This window comes from Corvus cornix, chromosome 5, assembly GCF_000738735.6.
Source record: "Corvus cornix cornix isolate S_Up_H32 chromosome 5, ASM73873v5, whole genome shotgun sequence".
In the NCBI taxonomy this organism is placed as follows: Eukaryota; Metazoa; Chordata; class Aves; order Passeriformes; family Corvidae; genus Corvus; species Corvus cornix.
In genome coordinates, this window is record NC_046335.1 from 44,809,323 (window position 1) to 44,832,729 (window position 23,407).

The following is a 23,407-nucleotide window of genomic DNA, read 5'->3' on the forward strand; positions in this document are numbered from 1 at the left end:
TGAAATCCCTTTGACTCGTGTCCGGTGCTCCAGCATCAGTCAGAGGAGCGGCTAAAACTCTACTTCCTGCCGCTCTGTATCTGAGATAGCACTTGTTGTAGGGTTGTATATGAAAGCCAGCGGTTTAGCTCTCTCCAGTGACTAAATTAACCCTGGCCTGTGCGTCTACAACCAGTGGAGTTTCACCAGTTTGCTCATCTCAGTTGTGGTTACAGCTGGCATCGGGATGTGCGAAACTAAATTACAGAGCAGAGATTCCAGTATTACTTCCCTTTCCCCCCCCTGGCAAATTGTATTTTCTCTGCAGCAAATTAGTTTATTCACTGCAAGTTCTCAAATTCACTTCTCTTTCAATAAGAAAACATGTCAGATATTGCACAGGATAAGTAATACTTACAGGTCCTTTTTCAGAAACTGCTAAAAAGTCTCTGCAAACTTTTGAACAATTCACTCATCATTCACTTGTTTAAAAGCAAACGGTTTTTACTGCAATGTAGCATAATGTTCATAATCCAAGCTAGAAGCAGAAGCTGTGTCCCCTATTTCTTTTTCCTACCCTCTTTTGTCAGATGCAGTAGGGTTATAGGAGTCTAGATTTGTCTTTGGGTGTTTGAGCAAAAACTGCTGGGATAAAGTTTATTTTATGCAATTCGTAAATGCTGATGTACATACATGGGAAGCTCAACTTTGCAGATTTTATTTGATATTTTTTATCATTTGCTGAAGCTGTTCTCTCAGCCATTGCATGATCCTCACAATTCAGATAAGATAGATCTGGAAACAGCAACATAATTTTTGCAAAGTGATGTTTACCTTATCAAAAGTGCAGTTTTGACTGATATTCCCTAGATCTCAGCTGCTAATTGCCACTAAGTAATTTTTGAAACTTGAAGCTTTTTTGTGCCACAAAATGTTCTATGTTATTTGAATAAAACCACAGAAGTTACATGAAGAGATGTCCAATTTTGCATTCAAGAAATGTTAATTCTGTGAGCTTTGACTACAGTTTTACTATTGATGTTCCTGTAAAAAGTATTTGAAATAATGTTTTTGAACCTGCAGTTTTTATTCTGGTTTTTCATCCACAGTACTTGCACCTTCCTGTCAAATTAGAGTGAAATGATCTCTTCATCTCCACTAGAGTCAGATGCAAAAGAAAGCCTTCTTGTATACCGAAAAGCTTAATCCATCACTTGCCCATCATACTTTTGGTCTAAATCTATCTTTATGTTAGTGTCAATTAAATAATTTTATCAGTCATTCCTACAACTGATGTTCTCATTCCCTCAATTTTCTTTGTCAAGAATGCTATTAGTCTTTTTTTTATTCCATAGAAATTTTAAATCTCACTGCTCAGACAAAAAAAAAAGAGCATTAGTCTGAAGCCTGCCTTTCCTAGCTTAGCTTGACTAATGGCCATCTCTGTGACTGCACAGCTTGTTGTCATTGAGGAGACCCTTCAGTCTATTCCTCTCTTGATTTATTTGTTGTCTGGTTAATTGTAAAGGCTAAATGCAATTTGCAGATACTGTTAGGTTATGCCTAATCCTCACTAGAGGTCCATCATCAGATAAACTCACCATGAAGCTCATCTAAAGTTCACTCAAGTCAGTGGAAAGATAAGCATTGATAACAAAACTGTCTCTGATGTCTCTAAGCTGATACATGAGAGACAGAATTGGCTGTCTCACAGAGCAACATGTATATGTATTTTATAGATGTGATTGTAACTGCATTTCAAAAATAATTAAAAGAAAAACAGGGAAGAATACTGTTTGCAGCCAGAGGAAAAAGCTTTGAATTTTTAAGGAAATTATAATAGGAATTAAATAAATGACAGTATTGAAAGATTGGACTTGGGAAAAAAAATTATTGCATTTTTGTCACTGAAGATTTCATTTTGAGAACAAACAGTAAACCCTAAGGATTCTACCATGTATTTAATGGTAAAAATGTCTTTGTTATACAATTGATGAGGTAAGATGGACTCATTTACCTTTTAATTAGCAAAAAACATAAACCATACAGTATGGCTATCTTTCATAGTAGGAAAAACACTGAGTAGAAGTGGATTTTGCATTATATTTTCAAAGGGTCTGGAGTCTGCAGTTGACTCCCTTCAGTGTTAAGGGTGCTGAGAGAATGAATGAATGAATGAATGAATGAAGCAAGAAAAAGTGTGTCTGCTATTTCTGTGTTGAAGCTATAGAGCAGGGTTCTTTTCAGCAACTCACCAATGAATATTAAAATCAAATATTAGAAACCACTTCAGTCACAGTGATGTCCTTCCGCACAAAAAATGAGTGAGGTTTTTTCCTACTTCCCAGGCAACATCAAGTCTGAACATACTGTTTAAGACCTTTCTCAGGTATGTACACAAAATCTCTAATATTATATGAGCAATTGTAATGAATTATAGGCTTGGGAGATAAATAATCAGAAAAAAATGTCTCCCGTATATGAGTAATTCCAGTGAAATAATGACATTACAGAAAGTAATAGCTTTATTGGAGGAGTGTCAGCATCCAGCTAACTAGAAATTATTGGTTGCAGAAGTTTCAAGATGTCTACTTTGAATCCTATTCAGTATTTACCAGGAGATCACTAAAATGCAGTGACACCAGTAACTGATGTTGCTGTCTTCTGCATTGGAAACAATTTTAGATTTTTGAGATCAGTGTTCCCATCCTGAATAGAGCGATTTATCATAACTGAGCATGGAGAACACAAATGCAAGACTTTCTGTGGCTAAATCTGAGTGGGAAAGGCACAAACCTCTTTCTAACTGAGTATGGACACTGCAAGATCTGAGTATCCAGAAGCAAGGAGGCATTCCAGTTGCCATCAAGGCTGGGAATTGCTTCACTGATCTAAAGATTTATTGCTAGTCTTGTGGTAAATGAGTCTGGGGGTAGTGCCACAGAGCTGAAAAGTTACTTGGAGTTTTTCTTTCAGCTCAACACCGTTACCTCAGCCCTCAACATTTGCATCTCAGCTGCTCATTGTTAATCTAAGCAGAGATAAGTTGAAGATGATGCTGTCTGCATTTATCTGAAGATGACAGAACTTCTATATGCAACTATCATTTTGTATGTAAGTAGTTTGCTCTTAAGTCTTAAAGAAACCTCCTGATTAGTCTTTCCCTCACATGTATAGAACTCCTTCCTTCTTTAATGGAGGGAGAACAGAAAACAGGTTGTTGTGTTTGTTTAAAAAAAAAAAAACTAGTAATAAGAGAAGGGTCATTTCCTTCATCCTTCCAAGCCCTTTGCTATTGTTTTCTTCCCATTTTGTAATTTCTGTGAAATGTAGGCAATTTTCACTGAGTGAATCTGTTGCACATTTTGCCATCTCAGCATCAAATAGAACTAAATGTTATAGATAACTTCTGAATGAAAGGCTATTTTCTATTCTGAATTACACTGGTATCAACCAATAATTTCCTATCATTACATCATTCAGTGTGCTACCAGAGCTATTACTCACAAACATATATCATTGCATCAAAACTGTGACTACCACACGTTAGATCATCTCATGTATTTTTAAAATGATTTTTGCTTCAAGAAGCAAGGTGATTTTTAGACTAATTGTATATATATAGAAGAGAAACCACAGAATGAAAACGTCAGAGAAAAATTCTGAAAGTTAATTACTATATACATCAATACTACTGTGAGAAATGATAAAAAAACCACTTAGTCTTGATTCCTGCTACCTTACAGGAGAGTAATGTATCCATTAGGTTAAGATTGGCCAGTAGGTTCAAACATATCAAGGACAGATTGCTTGCCAGCACAAAGGCACAAGCTTCATTTCCTGAAGAAGTCAGACAAAACCAGAGGCTCTCCTGATGACAATTTATCTGAGAAAAGCACTGAGGATTTGAAATATTCTAAGAAATACCATTTTCAAGTGTTTCTGGTACTAGTAGTAGTAGATCAATACGGATTGCACACCCTATTGCCACTCCCAGGTTATGCATCCCCAGAACGCTTCTATTTGGGCAAACAGGATATATATGCAGAAGGCTCCCTGAAATTCCAGGAGACCCACTGCTTCAGCTATTTCCTTTGTAGGCCAAGGAGAAGGATGGGTCAGAGGCACTGCCTCTCTCAGAGGCAAATACAATATCTCAGCTCTGTAAGGGGCTGAGTTTGGCACTCAGCTCCTGCTAATATTAGACAGAGCTCAGCTTCTCTGACTGTGAGTCCAGCTGGGAACAGCTGGGAACCTCTGACTCAAAGGGCTGATTCAAGATTTATAGTTGTAGAGGCTCCTTTACCAAACTCTGAATTCTGATGCTTACCTGAAGGAGGCTGGTTCTTGGCTTAGTTTTCCATTTAATTCCTTGCTCACCAATGGCTTCCTCCTCCTTTGATCAGCTTCAGGAAGCTCACACCTACCAAACACAAGAGAGTTTCTGGTCCTGCAAGATCTCAGGAGGAATTCCTGCCTACCCAATCCCTGTAGGGCCCCATGCTGTTTAACATCCTCCTCAATGGTCTGGATGATGGGATTGAAAGCACCTTCAGCAAATCTGGTGGTGGCACCAGACTGGGTGGTGCATTGAACATGTCAGAAGGGACATCTTACAGGGAGACCTGGACAGGCTGGAAAAGTGGGATAGAAAGAACAGTATGAAGTTTAACAAAGACAAGAGAAAGGTTGTGCCCCTGGGATGGCATAACCGAAGTTCCCAGTAAATGATGGAATCTGCCCATCTGAGGAGGAGCCTTGGTGAAAGGGATCTGGAAATCCTGGTGGACAGGATAACATGAGCCCACAGTGTGCTGCTGCAGCAAGGAAGGCAAATTGGATCCTAGGCTGCATCCATGGAGCATAACTAGCAGAGACAGAGTTGTGATCATCCTAGTCTAGTCAGCATTTGTCAGGCCACACCTGCAGTACTGTGCCCAGTCCTGGTATGCACAGTTCAAAAAAGACACACTGGAGAGGGCTCAAAGCGGGGCCACAAAGGTGATTAAAGAGCTGGAGAACCTGCTCTGTGGGGAAAGACTTAAGGAGTTAGGTCTTATCACCCCGGAGAAGAGGAGGCTCAGGGGAACCTCATCATAGTTTTCTAGTTCCCAAAAGGCAGTCACAAAAAGCGTGGATGCTCTCTCTTCACAAGGACACCCATGGAGAGCACAACCAGCAAAGGGCACAAGCTGTACTCAGAGAGGTTTCATTTTGATGTAAGAGAGGAATTTTTTTGGACTGAAAACAGTCAGTGTCCCAGGGCCTTAGTGGAGTCCCCATCATGGAGGTTTTAAAGTCAAGCGGTCAGGGTGCTAAACAAGAGACGATTTTTCAAGGTTTGTTCCAACCTGGGCTAAATTATAATAAGTGCTTTACCAAATTATGTGTACTAAAATGAGAAGCCACAGGAAAGCAGATCAGTGCTTCCACGGCTCTTATTTTTTAACAGGACAGCAGTGCCAGCTGCTTAATTAGCAAGTATGCTGCAATATTGTAATACAAAAAGCCTCACAAGTAGGCACTTCAGACGTGAAATGCGTTCACAGTAATTCAAATAGGAACTACAGAATAATACTTTCATCAAATATTTTCCAAAAGTATTTTTATATTAAGTTCACTTAAATGTAAAAAAAAAAAAAGGCAGAATGTTAAAAGATAGGTATTCAGCTACAAAATTCACTTTTTTGTATCTTGTTTGTTACTGGGTTTTATTTTGTTAAAGCACAAAATAGAGTTAGCAGGATGATATTACACAGCCTTCATTATTGTACTGTAAATGCACCCAGTTAGTCTTTTTCTTCCATGATAAGAAATAACCCATTCCATCTTACAGGCTCACTGTGTAATCTGAAAACAGGTTTGAGAAAATTGGGTGGAAAACCTTTCTTGTTGCCCTTGACATCCCTTACCAGAGGACCTGAGCATTGCTCATCACGTCTCTGCAAACTTTGACGACATTCTTATGTTCCTCCCAAACAGCCTGTTGCTTTTTCCACATTTCCTTAACTTTCTTCTTCCTTTTGGGTTTTGCCAGAAGCTCCTTGCTCATCCATGCAAGTCTCCTGCCCTGCTCTGTGTGATTTCTTCTTCATAGGGATGCAGCAGTCTTGAGGTTGGAGGAAGTGATGCTTGAGTATTAACCAGCTCTCCTGGACACCCCTACCTTCCAGATCCCTAACCCATGGGATTCTTCCAGGTAGATAGTTGAGGACGCCAAAGATATCTCTCCTGAAATCAAGGGTTCATTGCCCGGCTTCCTCTGTGTAGGATCCTGCACTCCATGGTCACTGCGGCCAAGGCTGACCCCAACCTTCACATGGTTAATGGTTGGACTTGTAGAACTTGGAGGTTGTTTCCAACCTTAGTGATCCTATGATTTTATGATTCCCAGCCAGTCCTTCCTTGTTTGTCAGTGCAAGGTCCAGCAGCACACCTCTCCTCGATGGATCCTTCACCACCTGTGTCAAAGTGTTACCATCAGTGCTGTGCAGGAACCTCCTGGGCTCCTGTGTGCCCACATGAGTTGTTTTTCCAGCAGATATCAGGGCAGGAGTTCCCCATGAATACCAGAGCCTGTGACTGTGAGGCTGCTTCCAGCTGATGAGAGAATTCCTCATTGACTTCCTCTTCCTGACAGGGTGGCCTGTAGCAAACACCCACAGCAGTGTCACCCACATTGTCCCTGAGTTCTTACCCATCAGCTCTTGTCTTGTTCTTCACCCAGCCTGAGGCAGAGCTCAATAGAGCCCAGCTGCTCTCTCACACAAAGAGCAGTTCCACCACCTCCCCTTGCTGGTCTGTCTCTCCTAAAAAGGTCGTAGCCATCCCTGACAGCGTTCCAGTCATGTGAGCTGTCCCACCATGTCTCTGTAACTGCAGTGACATCGTGCACACAGACCTCTCATTCTGCCTGGTTTTTCCCCATCCTGTGTGTGTTGGTCTACAGGCATTTCAGAGAGGTAATTGATACTGCTGCCAAAACACTCCCATAAAAACCACTTTGGAGTCTCCTCAGAACACACACACAAAAAGAAGTTAACAAAAAAAGAGTAGCAAGCCCCCACTCAAAGGCCTGGTTTGCAAGACAATTGCAGGAATTGATTTTGTTCTACCTATCCTCTCAAGACAAAGCACAGGATATCCTAGATGTGCATGGACCTGACACAATATTTGATCAAGGAGGGGCTTAATCTGGCTGCTTGCAGAGCTACCTGGACATTTGTGCACAGAAACTGTATGCTCTTGTCTTTGCAGTATTTATGAAGGGGAGAATTTCTCAGGTATTGCAGAAATGTTAGAGCTTTAGCCTAGTGAATCAGCACTGCTACTTTACATGAGCATCTTGATTACACGCAATTTTCAAAACTGTCTGTTATTCTTGGTAGCCAAACATGAATTAGCAGGATTCAAATTGAGTGTTTCTCCCACTTCTATCCAAGGAAAAGATATGTTTACCTATATACAATCTTATCAGATATTACTTCAAAGGACTTGAACTTGCAGAAGAAGATGACTCATTTGTTTCCAATGCAAGTTAGAGATTTCTATTAGCCACTAGCAAATAGTTGCAGACTCTTCAAGAAAAAAAAAGGCAATATCTCATTGAGTCCTTTGGATTGCCATCTTTGGAATTCCCACACACATTTATTATGTAGCACCAAGTAAATCCAGATGAAGCCTGCATTTTATTCTTTCTATTTTCCCCATCTATACCCATTTAATTCATTAACGTCTTTTTTTATGGGTAAAAAGGAATAAATGTGCAACACTTACCAGAGGAACATGTCACCTTATTTCTGGTTGCTGTCTTCATTCTGTGTGTCCTAGGAGTTACTTGGGAATTTTTTGTTTTTACATGAGGGAAAGAAATATTTATTTTATTTTTCAAGTACAGAAAATTATTACTTGGTTGAACACTTCAACAGGACTGTAAAGTTTAGAAGCACTATGGGTGTATTTTAATCAACTTTCACTTCTTTATTATCAGTGTAAGAAGGCCATCAGAAGGTTTTGGGATTCAAGTTTTTACAGAGTTTGAACCAGCAGGTAATTTTTAATTTATTTTGCTTATACATGTAAACGTGTATAAGGAAAAAATATTGAATGTAGTATTTACCAAGTCACCCCCACTGGACCACTTTTGTATGTTGTAACTCAGAGTAAAATTATTACCATCTAGTCAATGTTATTATATTAATTTGCAAAAAAACTAAAACAAGAAAGCTTCATACCTCTTTTGGGACTATTATTTCAAACTATTTATAGGTTCAAGAAGACATCATTGCACTTGTCCTGTATTCAGAACCTAACATTGCATTTTTCAGGAAATAAGTTTCACACCATCCAAGTTCAGGTGTGTAAGTACCTAAATTAGGGATCAGTGAGGTCTCAAGAAAGGGATTCTGAGTATTTGCTAGCAATTTCTCTTTCTGCTGAAAACACATGCAACTAAGAACTTGTATTGAGTGTCTTGGTTAGGTTCTAAAGATCAATGGTGTAAATACCTTTTTATTAAAAGAAAAAAATTACACTTGTCCATATTACATAGAAGCCTTTAAGAAAATATTTAAATTTTTTACTAAAGTTTTGTTCTTCAGAACTTCAGCCACAAATACCTGACTTTATAAGCCGGTCTTCACTGCAAGGTTGTACTTCTTACATTTTTACAAATAGTAGAAGAAGTTCATTATTCACCTAAAAATGTAGTTCTCTAAATGTACAAATGCTGAGGTAAAACAAATGGGTAGTTTTTCTTCAGATTAGTTCAAACTTCTCTGTGTGTTTATTCTTTCTTTCTTTCCTTCTTTCTGCACAGCAGTTCAATTATTACTGAAAATTTACAGGCTCCATTCCCTAAATAACTGAATAAAGCAAATTAAATAAACCAGAAAAAAAAATCAGAAATATGCCTGTCAGGCAAGTAGCTTACTAGTTTTCTTGAATAATTTAATAATATTTATCAAATAAGCTTTGTAGACAGTGAAAAGAACAAGTATTATAAACTGTGAAAATACTTGCCTGTTCTTCATTAGAAATCTACAGAAATTTCATAAAGGTTTCTGTAATGAACACTTGTATCAATGTAGACTTTCCCAGCATGATAAAAATAGGAGTAATTATGCTTATTCTTTTTCCAGTTGGTTTTTCTCTGTATGTCCTGGGTATCATTAATAAATCATTGCAAAAAGAATTAATATCTGCAGCTGCAGACTCTGGTGTGACCCACATGTTAACAAATAAATGAAGTAATATGGGTGGTCTAAAGCTTTGCCTCCATTGTTGGGTAAAGATAAGCACACATGTATGAAATAGACCTTTGCTTTTCCATCTGTTATTGACTGACCAAAATGGCTTTTTCTAGTCTTTGAAAGTTAGTAAATACAGGCTCCAGTGAAGGTTATAAGGAAATGTTTCATAATCAAAGTCCTAATATTGAAAAATTACACATTTTTACAGACAACTCAGCTGCAAGATGATATTCTGTGGCAAGAAGAGTGTTTTCCCAATAGGAGGTTTTAAATTACTGAGGATTTTAAAGGTTGTATCCGGTATTTTGAATTAGGAACAACAGGTAGCTGAGGAAAGGTGGATTGGAGCAGGGTAAGAAGGGGTAAAGCTCTCTTTTTACTTGCAAATGTCTCTCTAGGCTACAGAAAAAGATATTTAAAGAGGAGTAAGATTTATTTTGCCCACCTCCCTTTAGGCAGCTGTGCTGAACTGGGCAGTTATCTTAGCTCCATTAAAGAGACTGCTTCAACATGGCCATGGGAACTTAGAGCATAAATCCATCTATCTGTAGATAACTGTGTACCTCAGGATGAGATGTATCATCTTCTCCTCTGGCTCCTTGTCTTTCAAATATGATGACACCTTGAACAGCAAGTTCTTATGTAAATACCTACAGGGTGGGCATGGAAAATTATTTATTTACCCAGTGGTGAAAACAACATGCCAAATATAGTTACTTTACGGAAAATGAGAATACCATGCTTGTTTATAAGGGGAGGACTTTTGTACTCCACCAGCTTTAGGTTGTCTATTCTGATGTGTCACCTTTGTAGGTGAACTGGTTTGGGCTGGGATAGATTTAATTTCCTTCATAGCAGCTCATATGTTTGAAAGCACACAGTGTTCCAGCTATTGCTGAAAGGCATCTGCACAGCATCAAAGCTTTCTCTGTTTCCCATGGGAGTGTACAAGAAGCCAGGAGAGGGCCCAGCTGGGATAGCAGTCCCTAACTTCAATGTATGTTCAATGTATATCAATATTCTCAATATCTGATTGGTGTGGCAGACTGTCTGCTCTGGCTTCCTCACTGACTTTGTCAGAAAATTTGTTTGTCATGTAAATGTAAGCCTCCTTTCAAAAATTTATGCTGGTAACTGGTACTCTAGGCCCTTGTAAGTAGAATCAGTACAGCAGTCAGCTGTGATAGGAAGTACACTCTGCATGTCTTGTTAGTAGGCATTTATCCTCACTGATGAATCCAAGACTGAGGTGAAATTGGACTTCAGCTGAATGTGGAGAAATATGATGAAGTAACAAATTGGAAAAGAATGTTGTCACAATTTAGCTTATTATCTTCCAAGTTTTTTGTACGAACATTAAAACAGTATCTAGAGTCCCAGTGGCAAACAGCTGGTAAGGGCTTGCTGTTTGTATTTTAAGAGAGAAACTTGAAGCATTAGTGGTTGGAAGATTTCAGTGTGTGCTGTGGGGAAACAAAGCAAGTGCTTTCTCTGCCTTATTAGCAGCAGACATCTTCTGAGTGACTGGAGAACTTCGCTTGACCTTCCTGCAAAGGAAAAATGAGACACCCCCTTTTCCTTTGCTCCTCTCACATAAACCAAGATGCCTCCGTTTTGAATTAGGTCATTCCAGGTTTCCACTGGGAAAAATAAATGCTTCAAGAGGAGGAACAGAATGGAAGAAGGATCATTGTCCCATCTGTTAAGTGGCACGATGTCTTTGATTAGACACTAATCAAAGTGATCGTGTTTTCCTTATTTTATTCCTTTACCAGGCAAGCAAACGGAAAATGCAACAATAAGTAATACCCTTGCCAAGTGATTCTGAAAAATATTATTTTTGATTAATCCTTTTTCTGTTACAGATTTCAACATGAAGAAAACTGGTTTGTTAATAAAATGAAGCCCTTAACCATTCAGTTGAAAAAATTCATTTTATCGTTTCCATTCATGAATGTAGTTCCAAATTTCAAACTGTACTTGTTAAAATGTGGTTTTCCTTTTTCACTTGTAAGCCAGGTAAGAAAAAGTCAGAAAATGGAAAAAAAAATGCTGAAAGGTTGTGCATAAAAGAGCATAACACATATTAGAGCTGGTTTCTTTATTGCAAAGGTCCTGTAGATACTTTGTGCATAATACCTTTTTAATGTATTTACTGTCATTTTTGAGGGCTAAGAAAAGACTTACCCTTTGAAGTGGCAGTTCTGTTTTTTTCTCACATGAACCACAGATATTAGAAATAGCTAGATAATTTTCTATTCTATGAATTCTGTCACCACAGAGATCTTCCTCTTGGTTTCTTTAAAGAGCATCACATTTTTCTGTCAGTTTTCACTGTGTGGCCTACAGTTAGAAAATGACATTCATGGTTTATATAAATGAAATTTACTCATTTTGTGTATATTTATGGTTAGCTTGCTTATTTTATTAGCATTTTATTCCTGCATTAACTCCTATTTGAAAAATGTATGTGATATTTAGGGAAATTTTAATGCTTTGGAAGACATTTCAATATTTAGAGTTGTCTAGAATATTTTTTATTAGACTTTTGTAAACTAAGACCTTTAAAATGCAATTGGTGTCAACCATGAAGACTTGTGAGTCATTCTGGGCTATTAAGAAGCAGATTCATCTTTTCTCAATGCAGAATTTTTAAAACAAAGTGCTAATTCATAGAATATTCAGAAAATACTAAATAGCAAAATAGTCCTCTCATCTGCAAAATCATCCCACTGTAAGCAATGTGAATTACATTTGGTTTTGTGCACTTCCATGTCTCCTGATCACTCTGTTTTCTAGATATTGCTTTATTGTTCAGTCTGATTCATTGGATATTTTCCATATTGAGTGTTGCTGAAGTAGTTCTCACCCTTTGCCTTTTTGTTTCCCTTTTGTTTGTTCTGAACTTCTCGCTCCCCACTCTGCAACCCCACCCTGGCAATGAAACTGCTCATAAGGCTTCAGGACTTGGCTGTATTAACACTCCTGGGGGGTGTAGAACTCTTGTCCCAGTCATACATCAATCAGTTATTTTTAAATAAGCCTTACCTTTACAGCAAATGCAGTATGGGGAGGTGTTAACCTCCAGCCTTCTTTATTAAGCCATGTTCAAATGCATTTTTTAAAAATAGGTCCCTAAATTTAGGGTTCTAACTCTGTATTAGGATACTTTAATATATTATTTGATTACCTGTGAATTCTAATTAGCCTCTTTGCATGAAATACTATCTTTTTGTAAATTTGTGATGCTTATTCTTTGCACATTCAGTTGAGATGGGACCAAAAATGCCCAAACTGTCAGCCTATATCCAAACTTATTTAGGAAACATCTCCAAGCAGCTTCACCTTATAACACTCATCAAGCACTTATAATTCATGCAATTTAAAACTGCTACAGTCAGATCTAAGAAAAAAAATGTAAGATTACTGCTCCTCCCATAAATACTACTTTGGAATGACACCCATGGGAACAATCTCCCATTCATCCTCACTTACCCCTCCATCAGAGATTTTTAAGACAAATAAGGAAGGGTGCCTTTAGTTGTTAGCATATGTAGAGTCATGAAAATTAATATGTATTTTCCAGTCTCAGTGACTGTTGGGATCATTCCTTTGGCTTAGTTCCTAATTGCTGCATTGTTTTCAACAGAGCGTGACCACAACTTCAGTGCCACTCCATCCGTTGTTCCACATCTCCCTTGTCGTGGTACACAAAGCTCCCTCTGTGTTTCTGCTCCTAAGGTGTGCAGACAGTTTGTCCCTGGTGAACCACAGCCAAAACAAGCATGCCCTCTCACTGAACTTTGTTTTTCAGTATTTTACCCACAGCTGCCCAGAGAAGAGGTAGGAACACCACTCCTGGAAACATTCTAAAAATGTGTGAAGGTGGCACTTGGGGACATGGTTTAGTGGTGCTGGTGCTGGGTGAACAGTTGGACCTGATCATCTTAGAGGTCTTTTCCAACCTTAACAACACTGTTGATAAATTGCATTCACTGGTGTTGCTTTATTGACCATGCCATTCACTGTGATGCAGCACATGAATAAAAGTGCACCATTTCATTTGTATCTTTGTTAGGCTACTGACAGCTGTATTGGAGTAAAACCAGGAAAATTGGGATAAACTGTAATTACCCAGACTGGCCTTTGAACACAACACAGAAGTCTGTGGTGCATTCATGCAATGAGTATTATGAGATGTTGATGAGTGCAGGCGCACAGAACAGCTCGTTTGGGAACCCAGCCACAGGAGCTACTCCTTTTTCAGTGTCTGTCCAGTGCTTAGTGCAGCCCCAGCAGGCAGTCAAGCTGTAGCTTTTTGCCTTGCAGTGGGGGTCAGGTATGAAGCTCTCCATGTACCTTTACACATTGTGCAGGTTATATGGTCCTGACTTCCCTCCAAGTCATTCAGCTGTATGACAGCCTTTCTCTTAAAACTGCCCTTGTCCTACACCTTTCATTTTTTGCTGGATATATTTCCCTTTCTGTAATTTTTCATTTATTCTTTTGCTTGGTGGGTTTTCCATTATCTATGTATGTTTTCAGCTTTGCCTGTTCTGTCGTAGACATATTCCTGTCATAGAGGTTTATCTTTACTCTGTATTGAATAAGTAAGGATTTGGATTCAGATCCCCTTCAGGGGCTTTGAAATTTAGGAAATTAAAATGTTGTTGGTACACATTGAGAAATACCTTTTTAAACAATATCTTGGGATGTAAAAACCAACAATCCTTGGCACCAGTACTGAACCCTCTTTCATTTTCACCTGACTTCCTGCAACTTGTAACCCAAAACAGGCTGACATTCCTCATGGCTATGACACGAGAAGGGCAGCATTGTCCATCCACATGAGCTTGTAACAGATACTACTGACCAAGGTGGTGGCTTATGGCAAGATCTATATTCTATCCATTTTCTATGAGTAAGCCTCATCACAAAATAAAATCTACAATTTTGAAACTGTTCCATGATGAATGTCCACCATTTGGGTACATAAAATGTAGCAGATGACAGCTTTAAGGAATAGCTTTGTTATCTCCAGTTCCCAACACTGTTGTACCTCTTCCCAGATCTGAACACACAGAAATCTGGAAATGCAATTATTCCATCCTCATTGTCATCCATTTCATGGCATGCCTGTTGGATGGCTTATGCAATTAGGGAAAATGTTTGTGGCTCTAACCCTCAGTTACTTGTTGTATCTCATGATGAAGTTGCCAAGTGAAGGAACAGCCATGATCATTTCCTTTCTATTTTTGGCTTGAAGGCTACATCTTTTAGGCTGAGAATCTATCAGCCTGATTAATGCAATGGTTTATAACCAAGTGTAGCAGTATCCACTATCTGAGTGCTCTGCCTGCAAAAATCTTCTTCTGTGGACATGGGTGTATCATCAGAGTTAAACCTTCATGCAAGTGTAATCAAATCATTGACACTACTGAAAAGAAACTTGAGCTGGTGAATTCAGTTTTGTCAGAAGGGGAAGATCTGAGATGTCCTGGGACTGAAGGGCAGACGTGGAGCACTATGCACAGCTTTGCACAGTGCAAAACAATGGCATAATCTGTGTTTGTGCTCTCAATGTAATGACAGTTCACAGGAGGTTTGTTGACACAGGCAACAGGAAAACCAAAGTGTTAAGTCACCTGACCTCTGTTTAAGCAACACTGTGGTTAGAATCATAGAATCACCTAAGCTGAAAAAGATCTCCAAGATCATCTGGTCCAGCCATTAACCCAGCACTTCTGTGTCCCCTGCTAAATTACAGCAAATGCTGCATTCACACCTTTTTTGAACACTTCCAGGGATAATGCTTCTACTACCTCCCCAGGCAGCCTGTTACAGCAAAGAAATTTTTCCTAATATCCAATCTAAACCTGCCCTGATGCAATTTGAGGCCATTTCCTCTTGTTCTATGACTTGTTACCTGGGAGAAGAGGCCAACTAACCCCCACCTGTCTGCAATCTCCTTTCAGGCAGTTGTAGAGAGCTGTAAGGTCTCCCCTGAGCCTCCCTTTCTCCAGTCTAAACACCCCCAGCTCCCTCAGCTGCTCCTCTCAAGACTTCTGCTCCAGATCCTTCTCCAGCTCTGCTTCCCTCCTCTGGACACACTCCAGCACCTCAGTGTTCTCCCTCCAGTGAGAGGCCCCAAACTGGACACAGAATTCGAGGCATGGTTTCACCAGTGCTGAGTACAGGAGGACAATCACTGCTCTGGTCCTTTGGCCACACTGTTCCTGATACAGGCCAGGATGCCATTGGCTTTCTCGGCCACCTGGGCACTGCGGGCTCATGTTCAGCAGCTGTTGGCCACCCAGCTCCATCCAGCCTGACACTTCCGCATCTCACTGCAACCTCTTCCAGGTCTCATGAGCCTTACCTGGTTACACCACCATGGGCAAGCCAGCCTGTCAGCCTTGCTGGCCTTTACTCACCTGCTCCTTTTTCATCCCACAGCAGGAATTCGCTGCACTCAGCAGAGTCCATGGCTGATTATGTGTGGCCATGCCACAGAAGCCCACACAGCACAAGCCACTGACGTTACTTCCTCTAGCAGTACTGCTTCTGCAAGAACTGTGGATGAACAGAAGAGTAACAGCAGCACAGAAGCCAACAACTGCTAAGGACTCTCTTTAAGACCTAAGTTAATTTTTGAACAGTGAATATCTTGTCCAAAACAAGATTTGCAACAGAAGGATTAAAAGAAAGATTGCAAATAGTTATTGTAAAACATGGATAATATGATTCCTGATCCAAGCTCAAAATATCTACAGACATAAAATATAGGAGAGGTATGTTCTGATTCTTGAATCTATTACCTTTTGAATTAAGAAATATAAATTTCTGAGATATTTTAAAGTCTTACGAGAAACTACAAAGGAAAAAAGAAATCTAATTTTGAATTCTTGCTTCCACAACACCATGATTTTCATTCCTGCAATAGTTTTGTGAGGCAGTGGGGTGGTGCAAATGCAATCAGGTCATAATGCAGCTCTGTTTCATTTGCCATAGCAATTTTGAGTAACATAATTGCACGATGACTCTTTTTGCATTTTGCTAGTGAAATGCTGCATCCTCCGCCCTTTGAAGACTGTATTCTGATATGCAAATTTTTACCTATGTCACAGATAACAAATTTATCTTCACATAATATGAAAAGGAGAAAATAAGTTTCTTGTGCAGCTTGGAGTCTGTATTGGGGTTTTTCTGTCCTAGATACTTTTAGCCTTATTTTTGCTGCACACTTTTATAAGATTTTTTTTGCATTGCTACCACCTAATGGTCATAATGTCTTGTCTTAACTCTAATGGTAGTAATTTTGTCTCACTCATGTCCAGCTTTCAGACAGAAATCATACAATAGCTTTTGTCTTTTTATAAGAAAGTAAAATAGTAGTAAAATACTAAAATTACTGCCAGACTTTCATCATCCATTTTTTCTATTTGCATGGCAAAGTCTTTCTTCCTCAGTGTTCCTGAAATTCTAATGATAAAGAGGGTTGTGATTAATTTTCAGGTAGAATAACCCTTTTCTAAATGCATACTGCTCAATAAATGAACAAGCTGCTTACAGTAATTAAAGTAATGTCATGCTGTGCTCAAATTGCTTGTGCTAATAAAGCTAATTGGCAACAGCAAGCATTAACTGTGATTAGTCATATGCATCTAATGTCATCACCAGTGCCTATAATTTTCTACACAGAGGGAATTTCACATCTGTTTTAAATCACTTGTCTGTTGCCTGCATTGGTGTTCTTTCCGATATTGTTGAAACAGAGATTCTCTTACTACAATAGATGATAAAAAAAGTTGATTTTCTTTTTTCAAACAAAGAACTGCATAGTAGAGAATAAGATATGAAGCCTTTCCAAGTCATTTATTCTGAAATAAGTGCTTGATTTCAGTTAAATTAGAAATCTGCATTTTCCTTCTTTTGTATATAGTCTGATATTCCCTTCAACAGAACATATTTGTAACAGAACATTCATTTTCTCAATTTAGACTGCACACTGTATTTCCCCATAAAATGGATGAGTCAAAAGATCCATTTTGTATTTGTTTTGGAAATTTGCAATAAATCATTTTCAGGAAGACAAGCTTTTGCACCATACACTAACTCTTAGCTGTAAATAGAATAATAATTATTTTCTGTGTCAATCCAAAAAGATAAATGTTAAATTATCAAGAATCAGGGGGCTGAAAATGGACTTTTAGAGACCAAAATTATCCAATAATTCATACAAGTGTTTTTCATGAGTTACATTTACCAGACCTCTCCAATTTGCATAGCTTTCTCTGTCGAAATGGGTACATTTTTCTAGAAACACAAAAGTGTTCTCCAGTTCTCCAGCTGCAGTTTTTTCCTGTGATGAATGGAGTAAATATTTCATGTGTTAATCTGTTTGCTACAGTTCTTAGTTTGCTTTTGTCCAGCTGCTTGGATTTATTGATTTATGTTTAGTTGATGTTTGGCCTTACAGCTCACAGTTTCATGGACTATGTAAAACGGTGGAGCTAGCCTGTCACCTCAGGATCAGCAAAGGCAAACCAACCCATCCCAACTTAGAGAGATATCTCAATGAAAGGGAACATGTGCTCTATGAATAGCTCTAGTGATCTCTCTTTTTTTTTTTTTACAGCAATTTTCCTGACTTTTTCCACTTCAGATTTCAGTTCTATGTCCATTATTCAAAATGTTACCTAGCTGATTGCAATTTCTCTTTTTTATCCCATTTCAGAGTATGATAAGGTCATGACTTTTTTTCATTGTTTTTCATTTTCTAAGTTCCAGATGTACTCATAAAAATCCTCATAAATTTGGGATTTGACATGATTTTACTCATATGCATCATATGCATCACTGTGACCCAGCTCTGTGGTTAATGTGAGGATGGTATCAGCACTCTTTCATAGAAGAATCTTAAGTTTCACAACAAAACTTAATTGGAAAGAGGTAAAGAGCCTGATCTTTACCAATAACAAAACATCCAATTCTGAATCAGCTTCAATTTCTTGGACAGTTTTTGCTTATGTAGACCACAAATGGTTTCATTTTATTGGGGTTTTTGAGAGATCCAGTAAAAATCAAGGATACACATTTGAAATCACATCTAGAACTGCAGGTATTAACTTTCATTTTACCAGATTACAACATCAACTTCATAATATCTTTTTTAAATTATCTAAGCAACTTGTTTGTGAGCTCAGAGGGCAGTTTTCACATGGCTCACTTTTACCTATGTGAGTGAGCAGCTGCATGGTATTTAGTTGCTGGCTGGGGTTAAGCCATAACAAGTCCAAAGACTCTGGAGTTTTTCCATTTTTGACTTGGAAAACTTTGCAAGTTCCCAGAGCCTTTGTAACAACAGCAGTACTTGTATTTTAGGAAACAGTAATCCTGTTTGCTTGGGCACACAAAATCAGTAACCTACCTCTGCAAAATCTCTAAAAAAACCCCCAAGCTTTTACCCATGTGTACCCAAGAGTACTCTGCATTTGTTTTTTGAGCTCATCAGCACCACTAAAAACCAGTTCACTCTTTCTTTCCAATAGAGTGAACTCAGATACTGACAAACACTGTCCAGGGAGCACAGTTAGGACTCCTGGTCTTGTGGGTGACTGGGCATAGGTGGTTAGGGAGAGTGTTTTATAACTGAAGACTTCAGGACCCAAGTTCAGATACTCTCTGCTACAGAAGTTTACTATGATTGAAAAGAGAGTGCACATGATCATATACAATGCAACCACAAAAATAACTGATGTTGAGACTGATTATGAAGAGAAACCACGTAGTCTGTAACCAAAAGAGAGACTGCAATGACAGGAACAAGTTTAAGTTTCTCATGATTGCTTTCAGGGAGTTTGGGTGGATGCTCTGCACTGGTTAAGACAGTGATGTATTTGTTATAATCTGCCTTCAAGAGGGTCAAAAGTCCTCTGACATCAGTGCTGCCTGTCAAGAGCAGAATAGAGAGTAACTGGTTTTGGTTGATAAATGCTACTTTGTACTAGAGGAGGGGAAAATCACAGAAATAGGGCCTATTTTTATGGGGGTTTAAGGATACCAAGCTAATAACAAGTAAGCATAGGTTGTAATAAGGAATAAAATTAGAAAATAAATAGATAAGTGCAATCTTTTTTGGCAAATGTGGAAGGTTAAAGGGAAGTTGTGCCCCACGAACCTGTGAGATTCAGTATTACAAATGGGATTGTGACCTGTAAAGCTAATCCTAACAACAGAAGCAGAACACACATTTAAATTAATTTTTTAAAACTACTGATCAGAATTCTTATGTATCTGAGGCAGTTGATTCATATGGTGCTACTTTAAGATGTCATAGGATAGTTAGTTAACTCCTTTTAACTTTTCTAGTCACTGATTCATCTTGTTATCCTTTTCAGTTTGAAAGCTTTATGATTCTTGCCCTCACTTTGGATTTTGCATTCTACAAAGTTACTTACCAGCCTAACAGGTAGTAGAGCACTAAGGGGCAAGCTGACCTACCTGAGAAGGAAATGCAGCACACTCCTTCTTATGTAAGTGCTGTTCAGTGTTAAAGAATATCACTTAAATTTTATTTGTACTTAGTGTTCTGCTGACTAAGAAGCAGGAAATTTGAAAGTATAATTATGTAGCTGGTCTTTCTCTTGCCTTCCCCAACACAAAGTCAATTTATTGTCACAAGGATGGAGGAATGGGAGCATTCTAGGGAGAGAAAAGTTGTTTTTGTGAAAGGACGGTCTGTATTATTCCATTTTAGTTAACGTAATTACATCATTACACATGCCAGCTATTTCCCTAGGCATTCCTGATAACCACTGGAGAGACAGGTTCCTCTAGAGGATCACTGTGTTAGTTTTACATGGCTTGGTTCTTTGGTGGGAGTGGGAAAAGCCACAGAGGTGGCTTAGTGAGAAGCTCCTGGAAGTTTCTACTATGTCCAGCCACGCCAACCCCTGAAGGCTCTGAAGATGGCCATATTGCTGGTGCCCAATTAGAGAAGTCGGTAACACCTCTGTTATGACACATTTAAGAAGGAAAAAACATGCACAGGTCTCTTCTTTTTTCAAGGGGTGGGGAGGTGCCACGGCTGGAGCCCTCCTGGCACTGGGAGTGGCCACGTGGCCATGTGCCACCACGGCTGCCAGGGACCATCTCGGCGCAGCTGCAGCCATGTGTGGCCGTGGCCATGCTGGGTGTGGCCACGGGGACGTGGTGCTGCAGCCAGCACCACGTGTAGGGAAATGGCTGAGTGAATAGGGACATGTATACGTGCGCAATCCAAGCTATATTAGTGAACTGTCCTTGACTAGGGAAAAAAGAGAGGAGCAATGCTGATGTGGCAAGCAACAGGATGTTGGGGAGGGGGATGCTGACCATAGAAAGAGAAAGACTTACGTTAGTTAGTCGCGTGCATATGAATCTGTAACCAATCGCTTGCTATCAAAGGCCGCGTGAACAGTAGCTGTAACCCAATAGTATGGAGCTTGCTTATGCGTGCTTGGGGAATTAGGGTATAACTATGGGTCTGACAATAGAATAAACGGAGTTCCATCATATCTCTATGAGAAGTGTGGTTCATCCCGGCAGATCTCTGGCTATTGCCATGCCCGGCACGGCCCACAGCAAATTGGGCCTGCCTAGCTGCTCCTAGCCAGTCGTGCTGCGGGCAGAAAAAGCAGGAGCAGTGGCAAGGCTCACGTGGTGCTGGCAGGGCCGCATGGCCAGTAGCGGAAACATGGTGAGCGACTCCTCAGCGCGGAGCACAGACGAGATCAACCTTTTCAGCACAGTGAAACCCTGTAAGAACTTCTCAATTGATAGAACTTGAGAACAGAACTTGGAATTTTCTTCCAAGTCAGGGAAGAGGAAAAAGTGAGGACGTGTGAGGGGAACCAACATGGCGGCACCGAGGTCAGTAAAGAAAGAGGGAGAGGAGCTAACACTGGAGCAACTGGATGCTGAAAAGCTGTAATCTAGTGAGAAACTCGAACAGAGAGAAGACCCTTGTTTCCAGAGTTAGAGAGCCCTTGCTTCCAAACTACAGCAGCTTCTCCTTAAAAGACTAAATGAACTAAATTGCCCATGACGTACAGTTTTGGGAAGACTGCACCTCCCATGGGTTACAGCAGCTCAGGCAGGACTGTTATTTGTGAAAATTAAAACCATGCTAGAAAAGTTCACTGAGAACTGTCTCCCGTGGGAAGGACCCCACAGCACAACAGAAAAAGGAAACTCCTTTCCCTAAGCGAACTGAAGAAAGATTTTTCAAGTGAGAAACTGACTAAAAAATCCCATGTTTCATCTCCCTGCGCTGTCAGTGGGAAAGAAGGGAGGGGCTGGGAAGAAGAAGGCATTCTAAAATTTTATTTTAGTTTTCATTACCCTCTTTCAATTCTGTTAATAATAAATTTTCTTTAGACTGTTTAAGTTTGAACCTATTTTGCCCTTTATAGTGTTTTTTTTCCCGATCCTTAGCTTATGAACCCTTCATTACAATTCTTATGGGTGCCTGGCTTTTAGCCAGTGTCAAACCATGACAATCACTCAGGATCTACTTCGTGCAGCTCAGGAATACTGCCTTCTCAAACATAAAAACCAATTAAGTGACTTCTTTCAGATTAAATAAATATGACAAGGCACTAATAGATGGGTATAGGCAATCAAGGTTTTAGATGTTAGAAACACAAGTTAGTCTTACATCAACTAAAAATGTTTGCTGATGCCAACAACACACCGATCATTCACAAAAAGTGTTATCCTGGTCATCGTTCAAATGTGCTTTCTGCAGAAAACTTTTCACCAATACAAAAGTGCCCAATTCTCACTAAATCTCAGTTTAATAACTTGTCAGAAATTTTTAATTTTAACATTTGGGGAGCATTATAAATTCCCTGGTGGTACTTCATTACTACAGCCAAAACCGCTAATTTTTTTTTTTTTTTTTTAATTACGGAGTTAGTTCACAGTAGTAAGATTATTCTGGTGTACTTAATTAAGAATTTTTTAAAAATTTCTTGAAAGATAAAATTGTCCATCTTTTTGTTCCTTATTCTTTCACAGCCACAACAGTCAGATTTTTATTAGTGATTGCAGTGTGATGGATGATATGTGCAATTGAGGAGTTTTACTATTCTGTTTACTGTGCATGCTCAAATTGTGAAAAGGCTCCATTTTTTCCCTTTCCTGGTTTTGGAAGGACAGCTGTGTCTTTTAATATCACATTAACAGCTATTGGAGAACATGCCACTACTACTGATTATCTGAAGTTGTAAATAGCTATAAAACTTGATGAAAATAACAAAAGCTTTGATCTCAAACCCATTTAAGTGTTCATATTCTTAGTTAACAGCTCTAACCTATTCCAAAAAAGTTTGGATCTTTTAACTAAACAAATGCCTTCCTTTAAAGATACTGACAGTAGTAAAATGTATCACAGGAACTGATTTAGAAACATTTAAATACTTATAAAGTGTGCAGAAATGCATAGTGGGGGGAAAGAATGCCATGGGTGGGATGAGTGGTCATGTTTTCCCTTCTCATTGTACAGCAACTTGGCTGTGCAGCTCCAAAGGTTCTGAACTATTGGCTACTACTATCTAAGCCAACTGAACTGTACAAAGCCCCACTGAACTTCATGTCATCCCACTCTAGTTTATTGATTTCACTTCAGTTCAGAATTTTTTCTTTTTTTAGCATTTCATTTCTTCAATTCCTCCTCCTGTCTCTTCATTTACCATTCTTCCCGGCTTTCAAGAAGTATAATTTTGGAGAGTTTCGGTCCTTTTCACTGCACTTCATTTCATCCCAATCCAACCATTAGGTTGTAGTCACTCCATTTCCAAATTTTCTTTTTTTTTTTAAATGGCATTTGATCATATCTCCTTTCCAGACTGTTACATTTTGTCCTCTGATTTCAAGATTTCAGTGAGGATCCATTCGGCAAGCTTTGGTCCATTTGCCTGCACTTCATGTCATCCTAAAATGGCATCATTACGGGTGCTGCTGAGAGTGGTGTTAGGAGTAGCACTGGAGGCAGCATGAAGGGGGGTCCATGCCAGAGGGCATGGTGTGCAGGAGCAGGGCTGTATGAGGAGAGGGGTGCTAATGGGCAAGGGACATGCCCTTGACTCCCAGGCATCGACCCCATGACCTCTGACCCTGTGACCTTTGAGGTT

At 39.3% G+C, this 23,407-nt stretch overlaps 1 long non-coding RNA gene across 3 annotated transcripts in view; it reads left to right on the forward strand.

Moving 5' to 3' along the window:
* Window positions 1-20,788, forward strand: part of LOC109143693 — a 36,910-nt gene extending 16,122 nt beyond the window's left edge. The window contains exons 6-8 of one of the 3 annotated variants that reach the window (XR_005602088.1): window positions 2,328-2,368; window positions 2,956-3,093; window positions 15,687-20,788. This is a non-coding gene — a long non-coding RNA (uncharacterized LOC109143693). Of the gene's footprint in view, window positions 1-2,327; window positions 2,369-2,955; window positions 3,094-7,969; window positions 9,602-15,686 lie in introns of those variants that run through there. The other 2 variants (XR_005602089.1, XR_005602090.1) reach the window with 2 other exon arrangements.
* Window positions 20,789-23,407: the final 2,619 nt, after the last annotated feature.